The sequence below is a fragment of the Agelaius tricolor genome, unplaced genomic scaffold, assembly GCF_023055355.1.
Source record: "Agelaius tricolor isolate 1412-34295 unplaced genomic scaffold, bAgeTri1.0.p SCAF_3, whole genome shotgun sequence".
NCBI lineage: Eukaryota > Metazoa > Chordata > Aves > Passeriformes > Icteridae > Agelaius > Agelaius tricolor.
In genome coordinates this window covers 53938187-53955585 of record NW_027269263.1, presented here as the reverse complement: position 1 = coordinate 53955585, position 17399 = coordinate 53938187, and positions in this window count along the sequence as shown.

Below are 17399 nucleotides of genomic sequence, written 5' to 3'. Positions count from 1 at the left end.
CTCATTTCTGTGAGATCTGGATTTGGGGATACAATCCACTTTACACCAGAAATTTCTTATCCAACCATCACTTACTTGTGTCTTCTCAGAGATCCTCCTCATGGGAAGAAGAGCATTCTGAAATTTATAGCAGTAGAAGGAAAAAAAACCCAAACACAACAAAACTAATCAGAGAGAATAGAGGAGTTTTATTCCCAATAATTTCTGATTTCCAGAAAGGAGAAAATGTGCCTCATGGGGTATTTAGGCCACTTCATCCTTAAATTCAGGATGCAATCTCTCACACAGAGCTTTTTTGAACTTCAGCTTATGTATTTTCATATATTTCCATCTTCTCCAGAAAGATCTGAGATTTCCAGTGAACAGTTCCTGCTACGAGCCCATTTGATCAATTCTGTTCACTCTTAGCAGCAGAAATACAAAATATGTATCTGTCATGACAGCTCACAGGAGGCAATGAGATACCCAGGCTTATCAATAGTGAGATGGCTATCTCACTCATAAAATCCCATTCAAACAGCAAAGAGACTTGGTAATTTTTCATCTCATGTCGTCAAAAAAGAAGTCTGTAGCTCCAGCTCAAAACTGTGTTTGTAGAAGCACTTTCAGACTGTAGCTAACAATAAACTATATATCTGGAGGAAGAAATTTAGTCCTATATTTATGTGATCAAGTAAAAACTTTTCCTAAGTCATCAACAAGTATTTGCTGCAACTGTATAGAATGAATTGCCTCATGCAAATAAATAATTCAGCTTTTGCACGCAGAAGTGAATAAAGTTGGTATATCAGTAAAGAAAATTTTCACTGTTATATTTTTCCCCAGATATTTTACTATTATTGCATCAGTGAAAAATTCTGTATAAATTTTTAAAAGGAGTACTTTTCTCTCCATCACTGTCATCAAATACAGGGCATCAGACTTCTTCACATTCAGGTGAAGCACCCATCACATTCTCAGTAAAGAAACTTTATGTGAATGTTTTCATGGTAAGGACCAGCCTGTTGTTGCATGTGCAGTCATCTTCTGCGTTATAATAGCTAATCCAGATAATTAAAATCATAAGGGATAATATTGTCTCTGTTATCTAGGAAAGAATAATAAGGAAAAGTCCATCTTTCTTTATCCAAGGACACCTGTTCAGTTTTGAAAACTTGTATTCATAATGGAAATGCTCTGAAAAAAGATATTTTATATATAATATGCATATATAATATTATTCAATTTTCATAGCAATTTAAGTTAAATTGATACTTGTAGCTAGCAAAGGATTCCCAAATCCAACAAGCATTCCCCACAAAATATAATAGTCACAAAATATTTGTCTTGACAGGGATCTGTCAATGGACAAAAGATTTAGTGTTGGATAAGTAGTAACTTTGCTTATTTATGCAAGTTACTCTCTCCCCAGTCTTACAGAATGTCAGAAATGGAGAGACATCTACATCTGGGCTTCTGTCACACTCCTTTCATAGCCAGGAGAGAGAATCAGGACTTTATTCCAAACCATAGAATCTTCTGACTTAAAAGGGACCTACAAGGATCTTGAAGTCCTGCTCTTAATGTGAATGACCTGTTCAGGACTGAACCCACAGCCTTGGTGTTATTTGCACCAGGCACCAGCTGAGCTGAGCTCAGGCCCTTCAAGGTCCCATCACCTCTGCCTCTGAGTACAGCCCTGCCTGTGCCAAGTGCCAGAGCCTGGGAAGAACCGATGTGTGACCGTGGTCACAGGGGTTCTTGGATGAGGGAAGAGACGAGAATGTTGACTCCATGATCAGAAGGCTTGATTTATTATTTTATGATATATATATATTACATTATAACTATACTAAAAAGAAAAAGAAGAACAGGGTTTTCTCAGATGCTAGCTAAGCTAAGAATAGAAAAGAAAAGAATGATAACAAAGGCAGCTCTCTCGGACTCTGTCCGAGATAGCTCCATCTTGATTGGCCATTAATTATACACATCCAAGATGGGCCAATCACAGGTGGACCTGTTGCATTCTACAGCAGCAGATAATAATTGTTTACATTTGTTGCTGAAACTTCTCAGCTTCAGCAGGAAAATCTTAAAGAAAAGATTTTCACAAAAAGATGTCTGTGACACCGATGAAGATGACGAACATCAGCAGATGAAGAACACGGGACTTTTGGAGCAAATCCATAGGAGGAACATGAAATTTATAAGGGGACTACAGCACTTCCACTATGAAGACAGACTAAGAGAGCTGGGGCTGTTCAGCATGGAGAAGGTTGTGTGGAGACCTCACAGCAACCTTCCAGTAACTGAAGGGGGAAAATGGAGAGCGACTCTTCATCAGGAGCTGTATGACAGGACAAGGAGTAATGGGTTCAAACTGAAAGAGGGGAAATTTAGGTTAGATATATGGAAGAAATTCTTTACTGTGAGGCTGGTGAGGCACTGGAACAGTTTGGTCAGAGAAGCTCTGGAAGTCTCCTCCTTGGAAGTGCTCGAGGCTGGGTTGAAGGGGGCACTGAGCCACCCAGTCTAGTGGAAGGTGTCCCTGCCCATGGCAGAGGGCTTGGAACTAGATGATCTTGAAGGTCCCTTCCATCCCACACCATTCTATGATTCTATGATTCTGAGTGACACCCAAAAAATTTTCTGTCTCCACTGGCTCTAAAGGAGCTCAGAGGACAAATAGTGGACTTCTATAGATAGATGTCAACATTGCCAGTTTGGTATTTTGAAGTGGCTGCTACAATTGCAGTTTGAAACAGCATTCCTGTATATAAATTAGAAAGAATCACAAGCTGCCTCAGATACATTCTTAAAATGCACACTTGAATTTCAAATCTTATATTCATTCTCATGGCCCAAATAAGTTATAATCTGCAGCTCACATTGACTTGTTTGCTGCAGCTACTGTACTGCGACGTCAACTGAAGGTAAGCTTCAGCTCCAGCTAGATGGTGGCTCAGCCCATTAGCTTGCTGTTTATATTTGCTTTCTCTCCTGCTGTGAATAAACTAGAGCCCTGTAGCACAGCCAGAGATAAAACTTAGTATCCTTGCATGCAAATTGAAATGAGTGGAAAAACAAATGTTGACAAATTACTTCATTTTAAAATGGAATCTTTGCGCTGTGATCTTCCTCCTACAGCCTGTTATGTAAATAAATGTAATAGGCTGCTAACTAAAATGCATAGGACACAAATTCCCATTCTGTCTAACCAAAAGTAATAGTAATGGTTGGGTTTACTCTTCCTATTTAAGTAGCATCCGAACTGTATAATCTGTTTTCCAGACAGTAAGGAAGATAAAGATCCTACCTCAGAGAATGGAATGTGTGGAGCACTACAGGGAGTGTTGGCTGGGATGGTGGTACCTGACAGGGACCGAGGACTTGACAAATGTCCAGAGGAGGCCCTGCTTAGCTGACCAGATTTCCAATCCACAAATTAGTGGGCAGTACATTCACTTCATACACCTGCATGTTTCTTGGGAACACAGTATGTTAGCAATAAACGGCCTGATTGTGTCCTGACTGAATGTGTTCTTTATTAAAACAAAAATAAACAACCTCCCCAAATTAGTAACCCACCTGTAGCATATTATCAACCCATGGGATAAACCAAAAACCTTCAGTGTTGTGAAACCATTGTTGAAGTACACTGATATCAAGCAACAGTATTAGCAATGGAAAAATTGGAGGCTATTGCTAAAGTTTAGGAGGAATCCAACATCAATCTGAGAAGTACCTGCATGTGATGGGAGGTGACACACAGTGTCTGCATATTAGAGGTTAGGCTAGTTCTCAGAGCTCTTTTAAACCTTGCATTTACTTTTACAAGTGGGGTTGGGTTTTTTAATCATGCCAGGAGAAAAGGCAAGCTTTGATACAGAGGGCTTCAGAAATGGCAGGTTTCCATGTAGTCCCCTCCTTAGTTTAGAAACCCATCTCTGTATCAGAGCCCAACCAGTCCACTTTAAATTGTTGTTCCTCAACTAAATTAACAGCATCAATCTTTTGTCTTGGTACTTGCATACCCTGATTGTATTTTATACGATGCTTTTCTAAAATATTGATGTTGAAATTTTCTGTAAGACAGCACAGGTACTCTCTTAATTTCAAATTATGAAGCAGAGCTAGGGAAAAATACATCAAGTTTTATTGAGCAGGAACATTGTGAAGATGCCTCTTTTCATTCTGAATTATTGCTTCAGTTCCTTAAACTGCTCTGGGCTCTTGATGTAGTTTTTTTTAGACTTCTTTCTCACAGGCAAGACAAACCAACTTTCCTCTGGCTTCAGAGACATCAGAAATGGTTGGAGGAAAATAATGGTTAGAGAGCATGGATGCCATAATTGGTAAAATATTGTGGAACTCATGCAAGCTACCTGTAAATTACATCTATGGATGGATACAGCCCCAACAAGTAGAAATTGGTTTCAAACCAATATAGGATAGTTTTGGGGTCCTGAGGGCCAGCATGTATTTTGGACAACCTCTTGGAGACTAGTAAATACTACCAGCTAGGTTTTAAACTCAGTTATAAAACCAACTCTACAAAACATTTGTGTATACTCTTGAATTTTTTGTCTAATCCAGTTTTGAGCCCTAGGTGTTAGAACTGTAAAAAAAATCTTCCTAATCGGTCATGTCATGTGGTAACTTTGATATTTGTGCTATTACTAAATTCTCAAATACATTTGATGCATATAATTTAATCTCCACTTTTTTATAATCATTGTTATAAGCTTTTTTTTTTCCCCACTGTCTTTTAAGGCACATTAACAGGAGCTACAGAATGAGAAAATGATACAGCATCAGCTTCTGGCTTATTGAAAAGGAAGTGATTTAAACATCAGAAGTAATTGCTAAGTTTCTTTTCTTGGTTGGCCTGTGTGAAAGAAAGTGTCATTTCAGGACCTGAAACCAGGTTCCAGTCACAAGATTCTTTTTTATTAAAGGAAAGAAACAAATTCGGGCAAAAAACCAACAACAAACCTGATAGATCTGAGGCAGCCTACAGTGTAAGAAGAGCCTGAATGGGGACTAAGTGTTGCTTATGTTTAAAGTGCAAATTAATTTTCTCTCTAGAGAAATGAAGTAGCTCAAAGCTATGAAAATCTCATATGTGAACAAGGACTATTAAAGAAACTGCCAGTTAAGACAACTTATGGAACAAATGCAGCAGAGGAAGAACATTGAAATTTATGGTGACTAGGCAAAATAGATCAATAGAAGAAAAATGCATCTGGAATTTCCCTAACTACAATAGGAGATGAAGAGAAATAGCCTGAAAAAGATCCAAGGACAGAAATACCACTCCTTTCTGTAGAAGAAAAAAAGGAAAAAAAATAGACAAGATTTAATCTGACTGGATAATCTGTTGAAATGTAAGCAGTCCAATACATCTCTAACCAAATAAAGACACTGACCATTCGATTGTCTTGGATAGCAGGATAAAGAAAGAAGGAAGGCAAAGCATATTTTCAAAGCGGCTATGTTGTCACCCTACAGGTATTATTCACAGTGCCACCTTTAAAGAGCCAATTTACTGCCTACATTACTCAGAGGATCCCTTTAAGTTGCTTCTGGGGACCACAAAGAGACAAAACTAGGGAGACAGCCTCCAACCTCTGTCCTGCTCCCAGTCACTGAGGACATGTGCCAAGATGGATTAGTCAGCTACATGAAAATGAGCAATAGGAATACCTCCCTTTCCTATTCCATGCCACGGCTGAGGGGAGATATAAAGACTTGTAGGCACACAGTTTGTGGTGATTGGGAGTGGGGCTGTGGCCCAGCCTCATCCCCAGTGGGCACAGCTGTGAGCAGCAGGTGAGCAGCACTGACAGCAATGAGCCACGGAGTGCCCAGGGGCACTGACCAACACCAAAGGGAACAGAGGGCACACAGGGGCAGTGCATGAACATGAGGGGGATAAAAGGTTGGGCTAAAGAGTAAGAAGGGCAGATGCTTGCAGCCTTCTGAAGTGGTGTGGTGTTACTCTGCATGGGTTGAAGCTTTCTGAAATTGTATGGTGATACTCTGTGTATCGTGGCCGTCTCAACTGCAACATATGCTGCGACAAAGAACATCTGACATAACTCTTCTGCTACTTGAAATAGATTTATCTTCAGGACCTTTTCCTTGCCGGTGAAGAACATGTCTTGGGCAATTTGGGGATTCTTGTATTGCAGTTTTGTAATGTGGATACCTTACAATTTAATAATAAGCTCTCATACTTTAGGAAGAAACACAGACTCTTGAAAAACACAATAATTTCCATTGTTGCATGTCGATACTGATGGCCACTATTTTTGATTTTTGTGGTGAATCGGTGGAGCAATGATGGTGACAAAATCAAAGTAAGTAAAAACTAAAAGATTTCTCAGTGGTTCTACCTAAGCTCTGCTAGTTCCCTGAAATTAAAATGTACAGCTGGTGCTACACTTCTTCAAAGAAGTTAATGCAAAGGGACTGTCACCTTGAAATACTTCTTTCTTCCCCCTTCTCTATTTGACAGAAACCTTACTGGTTTTATGAAAGGTGGATGTATAAAGTCTTATTAGATCCTCTTTGGGAGTAGCAAAAACTCCTGGTGAATGTATTCTTGTTTTTTCTGACCTGGGTTCTCTGCATAAGCAAAAAAAATGCCACATGGGGAGGACTTAGCCCTACCATTATTGCTGTTTAGCAAGTCTAAGCTTCTCAGTTTTTTTTCCAAATTAAATTTTTATCAATAAGTTCTGGCAGATTGAACGACAGTTTTTGCAGAGTTGCTATTTGACGAAATTAAAAAAACAAAACAAAACAAAAAACAAACAACAAACAAAACAAACCCCAGATCTCCAGAGGGTTGCCTTGATGTCCGAATGCTGTGGCTCTGCAAACACTTCAGCGCTGGTACGCGGGAGGGCGCATCTCCCCTACAATTGCAGCGCCGAGCGGCGCTCAGCAGGCGGATCGGCAGCAGTGACCCTTTCCTTCTGAGATACGAGAGCCGGCCGTAGCAATCACGTACGTCTCCAGCTAGAACACGGGAATTGTAAAAATAGCCGTGGTCCACGAGCTTATGCTAGACAGGGATAGTTACATTACAAGCCACGCTTCAGAAATTACTTGCTTCCCTTCAGTCAGGCCAGTCAAAAGAAATTTGCTTAACCAGCCATGATGCTGCCTTCGGAACCAGGAAAATGATGTGTGTGGTTTCTGTGGCTTTTTGGGGGGCTGCTCAAATCTGACAGGACACATCTTCAGGGGAATAAATCTAGCAAAATGTGACCTTTAGTGAAAGTCTTGCTATACTTTGGTATATAGGCTGAATCTATAGGAAAATAGCATACTGCAGACATGGACCATATGGTAAAATTAGTGAAATACCAGCAGCAGTAAGGCTGGAATGACATATCTCTCCATCCTGGTACTGTGTCTCATTAAAGTTTTATATTACAGGCTGTCCCAGTCAGAACTAGGGGCCTCTGTGTGAGGTATTCAACAATCACTTTGCCTTGAGCAAACAAAGCTGGGAAAACAACAAAGACTGGGATTTAAAAATCCCAGCCTAAAGCAACAAACAGCACAAAGCGGAGTCTCATAGCTCGTTGTAAATGCCTCTGATCACGGGATTTATCGCTCTCCCACCTGTGTTCTTTTAATCTAGCTACTTAGCTTCTGCAAGCTGATTCAGAAGATGACTATCTGAATGCTTCAGCTGTTCACCTTGAGTAATACCATGGGGTCTCTGCAACTTGGTTCAATATTGAAATGGAAGGAGACAAAGTGAGCAGATGCATTGTGTAGGGATGAATCCCAGTTAAAGTGTCTGTAGTTTCTTTGTTACAAGGACAGATATTGGCCCATGGTATCATGAAGAAGAAAAGCAGAGTCATGCTCCTGCCTCATTTTTTGCACAAGACAACCATGTTTTCCTGCTCTGATGGGGAGACCATGTCTTGAGACAAGACCGACCTCTGAAAGTTCAGCTATGGCACTTATTTCACCTTTTCCAGTTTGAACTCACTTGTCGTTAGGCAACAAAATTATGCTCTGTAGCAAAAATTTCCAAGCAGTTCCCTCCCTGCCTCTGAAGTCTGGGAGCTCTGGAGCTGCTGCATTCTATGTCAGCACAATGTGGTTGAGTACTTGGGCACTGGTCTTTGCATCTGGGCTTCTCCTAATAAACCAAAGCAATCAATTAAAACAGCAGTAAAGGCATGTAAAACCTCCTGAAACAAGCTAACAGGTGAAGAAATGCAACCAGATACCAGTAAGGCCCCAGATAAATTAAAATCTGAAAACTGTTTCCCTAATAGGATAATTCTGAGGACTGCTGTTTGGGAATTCAATGGCCTGGAAAATGGGGTCAATAAAGCAACAAAGGACAACTAACATAGCTGAAAGGGGGAGCATTTGATGGAAATAATTTAATCATCAAACTAATTCCTTATCTGTTAAGTAGGGAATGCTGGGCTGGGAATGCAGTGGAGCATGCTAAGTCTAAACAGCTGAAGTCCTAACAATGTAGTTAGCTGCTCTTTGACGTAGCAACACATACCCTTTGGGGTGGAGCAACTCCTCTTGTGCTGCTTTTCTACAAAAAGTATTAAAATGGCTAGAGCCAGTAACAAGAGCTGTTTTGTTGTTGTTGAGATCAGGGTTATTCTATATGCACAAGACACTACCTTCATATTTTATTTCTTGCTATATTTTTCTTTCTTACCAAGTCACCCTGGATGCTGTGTACTTGATACCAGGTCTACCACAATGACTCTGGTCTGACAGCTGGTGGCAGGCCCTTTGTGAAGACCTGCACCATTTCCACTGAACTCCAACACAGGACATGCTTTAAGGTGAAGTTTAGGACACACAGATGAAATGTCATTCCTTGCAAAAATTCCTCCAGTGTAACTTGTCACCAAGTCCTCTATTGCAGTTTATCCTGGCCAGAAAGTGGTATCAGAGTTTGCTGCCTCCTACCATCATCAGTATGTGACATAATGTCGTGTAATTCAGACCAGTTCTTCCAGAAAATCAGCAACCATTGCTGAATGAAGTGTTCAAATATAGTCTGCCTTAAGAGAAGACTCAAGGAAATAATATGGCATCCAACACAATAAAAGGCAGTAGGACAATAAAATAGCAGAAATCTATGTTGGTGATTGACTGTCTGTAGGCAGACAATCTAATGTTACCTCAGATTTTTTGAGCCACAGGCCTTTCTAGTGTTAGTTCTGTGCTTTTACACGTTTTCCATAGATATGTTTTCAAAAGATTCACTTTGAATTTGTATATAGCACTTAATCTTTCAGAAATATGTAGTTAAAATTGAGCTAGGAAGTAGAGCTGCATCTGTCCCTCCCAGATAAGGGATAGGAGTATTCATCTTTTTGTTTGTGGCAGAGAAGGGCTGGAGACCAGCCAGTGTTAAGCTATATCAACGTTGTAAGGTAGACTCTGAGGGTACCAAGCAGTATCACAAGTGTGGACAAAGTGGGTTAGCAAAATGACCTGCATGGATTAATCCAAGGAATTTCAGACAGGAGGAAATGAAACCATCAAATATGTAGCTAATCAGGCTCATGAGATATAAGGAGACCAAAGAGTCAAGAATAAATAGTCCATAAATAATAAGATGCCATGCTTCAGGGATAAGAATGTTGCTGATTTAATATGATGTGATTTAACTGCCTATGTTTTCTGTTAACAGACCCTTTCCAGCACAGTCTGATCATCGTTTAGGTTTTCATGTTCTTTGCCAAATGATGCAAATACTCTGCATATGGAGAAATGCACTGGAATGTGTAATACAAGAAGAGAGAAGATCTATACCAAAAGGTAATCTCAATAACAAAAAATCAAGATATAATCAAAGTTCCAGAGTTTTTTCCCTTTGCCTTATTAATAAATTTTCTCAGCTTTGGTGTAGCAAATCACCTTCAAACACAGGATATATCTTGAAAGCTGTGTCTCTGTCAGAGCTGATGCTGTTCACTAATGATTTGCTGCTACTGTCTACTGGACACCACTCTCATTAAACCTACAAGCCCTCTTTCAATCAGGAAAGCAACCTGGGGTAGAGAAACCACAAAACATCTTAGTTTGTAAGAAAAGGTGTCTCTCTCTATTAGCCAAAGAAGCAGAATTTTATCTATGGCATTGCAAAGAAGCTTGTGACATTTTCTGAGAGGCATCAGGGTGTGCTTCCACAACAGCTCAAGGCAATCTAGGACTAGGTAACTGTAACCTGCACATTCCCTGTGGACCAAGGCTGCACAGCTCTATCCCCACTCTTGCATTAACCCTGGCATCTCTCTGATTTCATGTGGATCCCATCCAGAGAACTTACCTTGCTGAAAAATAATTATTTTATTTCATAAGCTTTCAGTTTTTCCAGCTCTGTGAACCACCTCACTATGTACTCCAATAAGTGCTTGTGCTAAAGTCACAGAGAAGGGCATAAAAAGCTGGAAATGGGCAGGACACTGGGACCAGAGCTTGATCTAGATTAGCTTAAAACACATACTGAGATGCTTTTCCTGAGGGCTCTTAAGTGGAGCAGGCCACAAAAGTCTGATCTTCTGCCAGCTGCTAGCTAACCTATGCTCATATTTTGATACCGTGTTCAGACATTTCTTTTTCCTCTACTGATTTGTCTACACAGCTTAAAGAAAAGAATTATTCTAGTCAGGTTTATGTATCTTTTTGGTGTTTGCCACTGGTCAGAAGAGAAGAAAAGCAGTGCTGCTGTTCTGTTGGATTCATGGAAAGGGCACATCTGATATGGGAGCTATGATGGCCTTCCCTCTCCAGGCAACAAAGATGGTAAATATTCCCAACATTTATTGCTCAAACTCTAATTTACAGAGAGCAGTCTTCTCTCTAAGAAAAGAATCAGGTTTGCACGAGAGTACAGCAGAGAATATGCACAGGGTACTTTAAGGACGCTCATCTCCCTTCAGCCCTACTCTTCCTGGTCATTAGAGTCATCTTCTTCTGACAGCAGCCTGCCCTCCTCCTTCCCCCTGCCCCACCCCATTCCTTTACTGTGCTTCCCTCTATTTCCTGCTTGTTGGCACTTTGCTTTTCCACCTAGGCCAATGCTTGCTTACTTTTTGTTTTCACTTATATGTAAATATTTTTTGTCTTTAGACCTTCAAGAGTGTTCTAAACAATTTTTTTTTAAGCCCTGGCTTGTGTGCTCATTTAATCAGAATCTCTTACATAAAATGTTCCCCAGAAATCAGTCATCTCTCTTTGGTTTGCATATCTTGTATTAAAAATCTTGCTTAAAAATTTGTTTTCACTTATATGTAAATATTTTTTGTCTTTAGACCTTCAAGAGTGTTCTAAACAATTTTTTTTTAAGCCCTGGCTTGTGTGCTCATTTAATCAGAATCTCTTACATAAAATGTTCCCCAGAAATCAGTCATCTCTCTTTGGTTTGCATATCTTGTATTAAAAATCTTGCTTAAAAATTTACACTATAATTCTTACTCCTTGCTTCCAAAGCTAGTGGATAAATCCTGACACAGAGATGGACTCTGTTATATGACAGCAAATGCATTATGTATAATTACAAAGCACATGAGCTGTTATTCAGTGTTGTTAGCTTGGCTTCACTGGAATTCTGGAACACATCTGTACACAATTTATAGTTGCTTATAACATATGCTAGCACACAGTGTGTGAACAGCTAGGATTTAAACTCAGATCCTGCATGAGGCTCTTTAGGAACCACAGCTGCTGCCAGTATTGCTCGATCTTGGAAAAGAGGAGCAGTGGAATTCTACTCAAGGCAAAATGGAGGCGAGGCATGAATACCAAGGCTCTAGGATGGGGGCAGAGGTTTGGCTGACTCTGGAGTAACTTTCTTCAAATAGGGATATGGAGAACTGTGGGTAGATTTTAGGAGTTCTTTTCTGAACGTTCAGATTTTTTTTGAAGATTAATGATTCCTGACAAAACAGGAAATAAACTTTTAGAGTGCAAGAGAAGTTAGTAAGTTAAAATTTCAGTGCCTATATTGGACTGACACGGAGCCTCTCAGAATGTGTTTAGGTGTCTTTTATTAACATTAAACAGCTGTTGAGATCTTGTCTTTAATAATGCACAATGTTATTACTCTGAAGAGTACTAGCACTGACGTCTCCAAGCTCATATTAGAAGGAAAGCAGACTACTTTAATTGTATTATTCACTATTTCATATGTCAGCACTGCCACTTTAGCTTTCAAGCTCTGAAGAGGGACTACATTTACTGCTGTGTCTTACAGTCTGCAGTAAAAACTTTCAGGCAACAGAGAATGCTATTTAAAAAGTAACATTTCAGCTTTTTTAAATTTCATGGATTAAAGTACATTATTTCGTCTCAACGGACTGTAAATATAATTTTTCAGTGGCAAACAATGTAGGTGTTACTGTACCTTGTGAAAACCAAACACTGTAATTTTCCAGCCTGGATGACTGAAAGTTTTTCTTCTCTCAACTGCTTGGCTACAGATTTGCTGTCTTGTGTGCCTTGAGTCTGCTGCATCTCTTACAGCCATGTGTGGTCTGACAGGTGCTTCCAGGGAAACCCAGCCTGTGAGTGTCTGCTTTCAGAGTCCAGAAAATTTAACTGCCATCCTGATATCCAGCTGACTATCTTCCAAGTGAACCTTTAGAGTCAAACTTGTAGGAGAGATGATGATGTGAGGATCTCAAATTCATTCCCTTCTCAGAGCTGGTTACCATTCTATCTAAACTGACCGATGGTAATGCCTGCATGTATCTGTCCAGTTGTGACATCCTATTAAACATGATTAACAAGGTGGATGCTTATGCAGAACTAAAATTTTACACGTGAAAAAGTTTATTCCTGGCCTTGCATAACATCCCTGCAAAAGTCATTATGATAAGCTAATACTCTGCTAAGGTTTATTCTGGGCGTGGTTGCTTCTGGTCAGCAATGACCAGTTGAGAGTGGTATTGCCTGTGCAAAGTAGGTGTAACAGGCAATGACTTTATGTGAGGGAGGAAGAGATGTTTCTGCTTGGGCTAATAAACAAACGAGCAGGGAGAGTTCAGAATCTGATTTACACCCAGGCTGGAGCTGGGTTGTGAAAGAAACTAGGATGCCCTCCAACCCCATCCTCTTCTAAGAGTACAAATCGAGGACACAAGGTTGGATAAAAGTGTCCTCAACAGAAGGGCTGACAGTGGCTGGCACCTTCTCAGCTGGACATGCCAATGGAGCAGTCACGTGTGAGGCACGCTTCGTTTCCCTTCATTTCTGTCCAACTGTTTCCACAGACAGCAGAGCTGCTCTCCTTCAATTTGGTATACAGATTTGCTTTTGGCTTTTGCTACCCTTTCCTAAGGGCAGTTTCAGAGTAACTGGAAAAATTGCAAGGCTCCATCATTTTTCAGTGTTTATCCTGAGGACAGGAGATTGGGTTTCACTTAGCCAACCTGAACTCCTAGAGAAGAATGGTCCTCAGCGGCCAGCAGGAGTCAGGAAGTGTCTGGCAGGCAGCTGGAGAGGGGAAGGATGAAGGAACAGGCAGTGTCAGTGCCACTAGGAGCTGGCATTGCACTGAGCTGACAGACTGTCCTGGGTGGCCCAGGTGGGCCCTGACACCAGAGCTGCTCCTCCAGGGATCCCCATTATTCCCCCTTCCCCAGGCTGCAAGGCTCAAATGGAGTGTGGGGACTGATGGCTGGGGTACAGCCTCAAAGAGTCTGTCCTGCTGGGGGCTGAGGATAAGCCACTGAAAAGCACAAATATTCCAGCTGAATCCTGGCTGACAAGAGTCTGTGGGTTCCTTCCTTCTGCTTAGTGGAAAGAATCATTGATATTGACTTTTTTCCACAAGGAATTTTGCTTTCATTTTCAGACTGTTTTCTGACACAAACTTTGTGAAACAAAATATTATCAACAGGCTATACAGAGTGCCAAAGTTATGCTCAGCCATTGATCTACTGTCTAATGTCATTATGGTCAGAGTGGATTGGTATGACTCTCTGATTTAAACAGCTGCTTCTAGCCTTGCCTCAAAGGTTCTACAACTTCCCTCCCCAGCTTCTGTTCCAGTCAGAAGTTGAAATTCAAATACTTCAAGTCATGGAAAGTGATATTTTTCTTTATGTCTTTTCCAAGGTTCTAACAATCAGAAATATTATTTAAATTTTTTTATGGCCCTGTTTGTCATGCATCAAGAAGAATTTAGCCCATGGATCTCAGCATTGTGAAGTGAATTCAGCTTTACAGCTGGTGTGTCTGAGAAAGAGCAATTTGGGTCATTTTGTTGGTAGTTATAGAAATCACTGAAATAGGGAAAACTCTTTTGTTAATGCACTGACCATTGCAAAATGCAATCATGTATTTTTATTCCCTACACTTTAGGAAGTGGAACCACTGGTTAGTGATGATTGTCATCAATGAGTGCCCCAGAATTCAAATGTTAAACAAAGTGCCACTCATGGAAGGACAAAAGTAGAAACCTCCAGCTTCAAAAAATCTCTCCCTGATTTTTCCAGCTGGGCTGAAAAACCTTTTCCAATTTAAACTAGCACTTGAACTAGTGTTCACCACCAGCAGAGAAGGACTCATTTGGAGGTAACATAACTCTTTCTAAAAGATTTTCTAGCTTAATTTTGACAAGTACTATGCTTTTCTGGTTTCTCCTGATGATAATGTGGGCTGCATTTTTTTTCTGACACTGAGAGAACCAAAATGTCCTGAATGAAAGCACCTGTGTTGAATGACAGAATTACATCCAAATCCCATCAAAATCAGTGGCAGCCTTTCCACAGAGCTCCAAGAGAGTTGGACTGGATGTGTTAGTGATAATATTTTATCTTCTCTCTATGGTTCCTTAGAGTACATATGTTTATTCATAGCCAAACTGATTACAGGTCAAGACAACTCCACATAAAACTTGACCCTGCATCTGAAAGGAATTAGTTTCTCCTTGGATAGTATTTAAGGTGAATTACAGGCTTTCTTCCTTTAGAGTGGACTTGCTTATCTTTAGAAAAAAAAGTTTATTTTTTTTCTTATCTGATTATAGGACTTGCTTGTATCTCTTTCTTGAACTGTTGCAATAAATCTTAGCAGGATTATCAGAGTTTTACAGGCTTTTGGAAGCTTTGGATTTGCCTTCATGCTGTTAGGCAGTGCAGGCATGAGAGGATGAATCTGCATCACAACTAAACACCTGCCACTTCAAATCCTGCAGTGACAATCAGAGTGTCTCAGTAGGATCACCCAATTACTGCAGCCTACAGCACGCATGGTTTTTCCTGCAGCCACAAAAAATTAGTTCCTGTTTTGTCATAGGCTCACTGCACCATGCTATGGTGGAGACAAATATGAGAAGGCTGGAGCCTATGGCAGAATAAAAATGAATTTTCTCTGAAATTAGCTAGTACTATGACAGGAAGGAAAAAGATAACTTCTTGTCCTAGAAAGTGGATTATGTATTCTACTATTTGAGTAGAAATCCCTTTGACAGATGATATATAAGAGAAGGGCTGTATTATTGCACATAAACAACTTTAATGGTAAAGACCAGGTAAAACAATAGCTTAGTAGAAAGATGTTATCAAGGAGCTGCAAATAGCAGTCATGCTCCAAAGGAACTACTGATTTTGCCGTCCTGAAGGAGAATAGGTGGAGGAGTGCTGGGAGTCTGTAGTGACATCAGTGAAGAAGAATGAAATGTCATCTGCACCTCTGCATTACTTTCCAGATCTATAACTATGTGACAAGGAAGCACAGATGCAACAATTCAGTGGCAATTTGGGCTGTTATTTGTTTTGATGAATTTGTGCTCTTTTTTTATCAAAAGCTGTTATACACTTTAATTGAGGAATTCGTGAAAAGGTTCAATTATGTAAAAAAACCACCCCACAGCAAGGCTCCAATTTCACGCAAATGTTCACAAGATAAAAAAAGCTAAGTAAGTCTTTTAATTTTAAAGCTATTTGATTTATAATTGTAGCTTGATACATGTTATAAAAACAGTCTTAGAAAAATATGTTATACCAGGAACTAAGAATATCCTAATACTTAGTACTAGCAACCAAGCAAAAAGAGCTTGTTTTTCAAAAGTGGGTCTAATTATTGCCAGGCAGTAGATAATTCCAGATTCTTGAAATCAAGACTCAAAGAATTTGACCAGAATTCAGAAGAAATAATTCAGAAAATAACTTGAGAACATCACCTGAAAACACCCTGAGTTTAGGTACCCAGTGAATGGCTTCATGCAGCTTCATGGTTTAAATGTGATGGTATCCACCACCTCTTCTGTGGTTCCTAGCAATGCACAGTTTACTTTGTGCAGAATCTAGCACTCAGAGACAAAGCTCTGACCCAGTTAAATGTTTCTGGGAGAAGACTGAACTGTAAAAATTACTAGATTAGCGAATTAAAAGATCTCAAAAGCAGAATCCAGGGAACAGATAAAAAGTGACAAGGATGAGGGCGAATGGAGGGAAGCAAGATAGATGAGTGAAAATCTCTCTTTAGGAAAGCTGTGTTCAACCCCACAGCTTCAGAGATTGACTGGAAGGGGACATGGAGCCCAAGTGCCTTCTACAGCCTTTTACATGGTTGCTTTGCTCTCTGTTCTTTTCACAAGGGCAGGTAGTGATAGGACAAGGGGGAATGGCCTTAAACTGAAAGAGCGCAGGTTAAGATTGGATATTAGGAGGAAATTCTTTACTGTGAGGGTGGTGAGGCCCTGGAACAGGTTGCCCAGAATGGTTGAGGATGCCCCATCCCTGTGGGTATGAGTATGGGGTATGGGGCTCTGAGTAACTTGGTTTAGTGGCAGGGAGGTTGGAACTGGATGGTCTTTATGATCCTTTCAACCCAAACCATTTTATGATTCTATGACTCTTGAGATAAAAAGCATGAAGTAACAACTGCAAGTTCCATCTACCTTTTTGACTGACTCCCTAATTTTATTTTTTTTTAAATTAACCTTTCTTTTCTCTCTGCAGACTCAAATTCCTGTGTGCAAATGCTACATCACAGAAAAAAAACTTTGGAGCAACAGTTTCTATAAGTTATGAAACAATAAAGATTCCTGCATGTGAACCAAAGGTTTCTCAAGTCCGTCAGTATAGTGCTGGCATCTCAATTTGTACCCTTGGGGCATCCCCCAGCAGCTTGTTATAGCAGAACAGGGTGGAAGAGAGGACAGATTTATGAGCTCTCCAGAAGCAAGGTCTCTGGGACCAAGACAACAATCATAAAGTAGTTTTTCAGGTTTCATGGTTCCATGCTGGTTTTCTCTTGTGATGCAAAGCTTTCCACACACTGCCTGAAGCTGAGCTCACAAATGCAATTGCCTGTATCTCATGATCCAAACCATTTGTGCAGTAGGATCAAGGTAAATGAATGGTATTGTTGTCCTTTATTTAAATGATTTCTGTTTT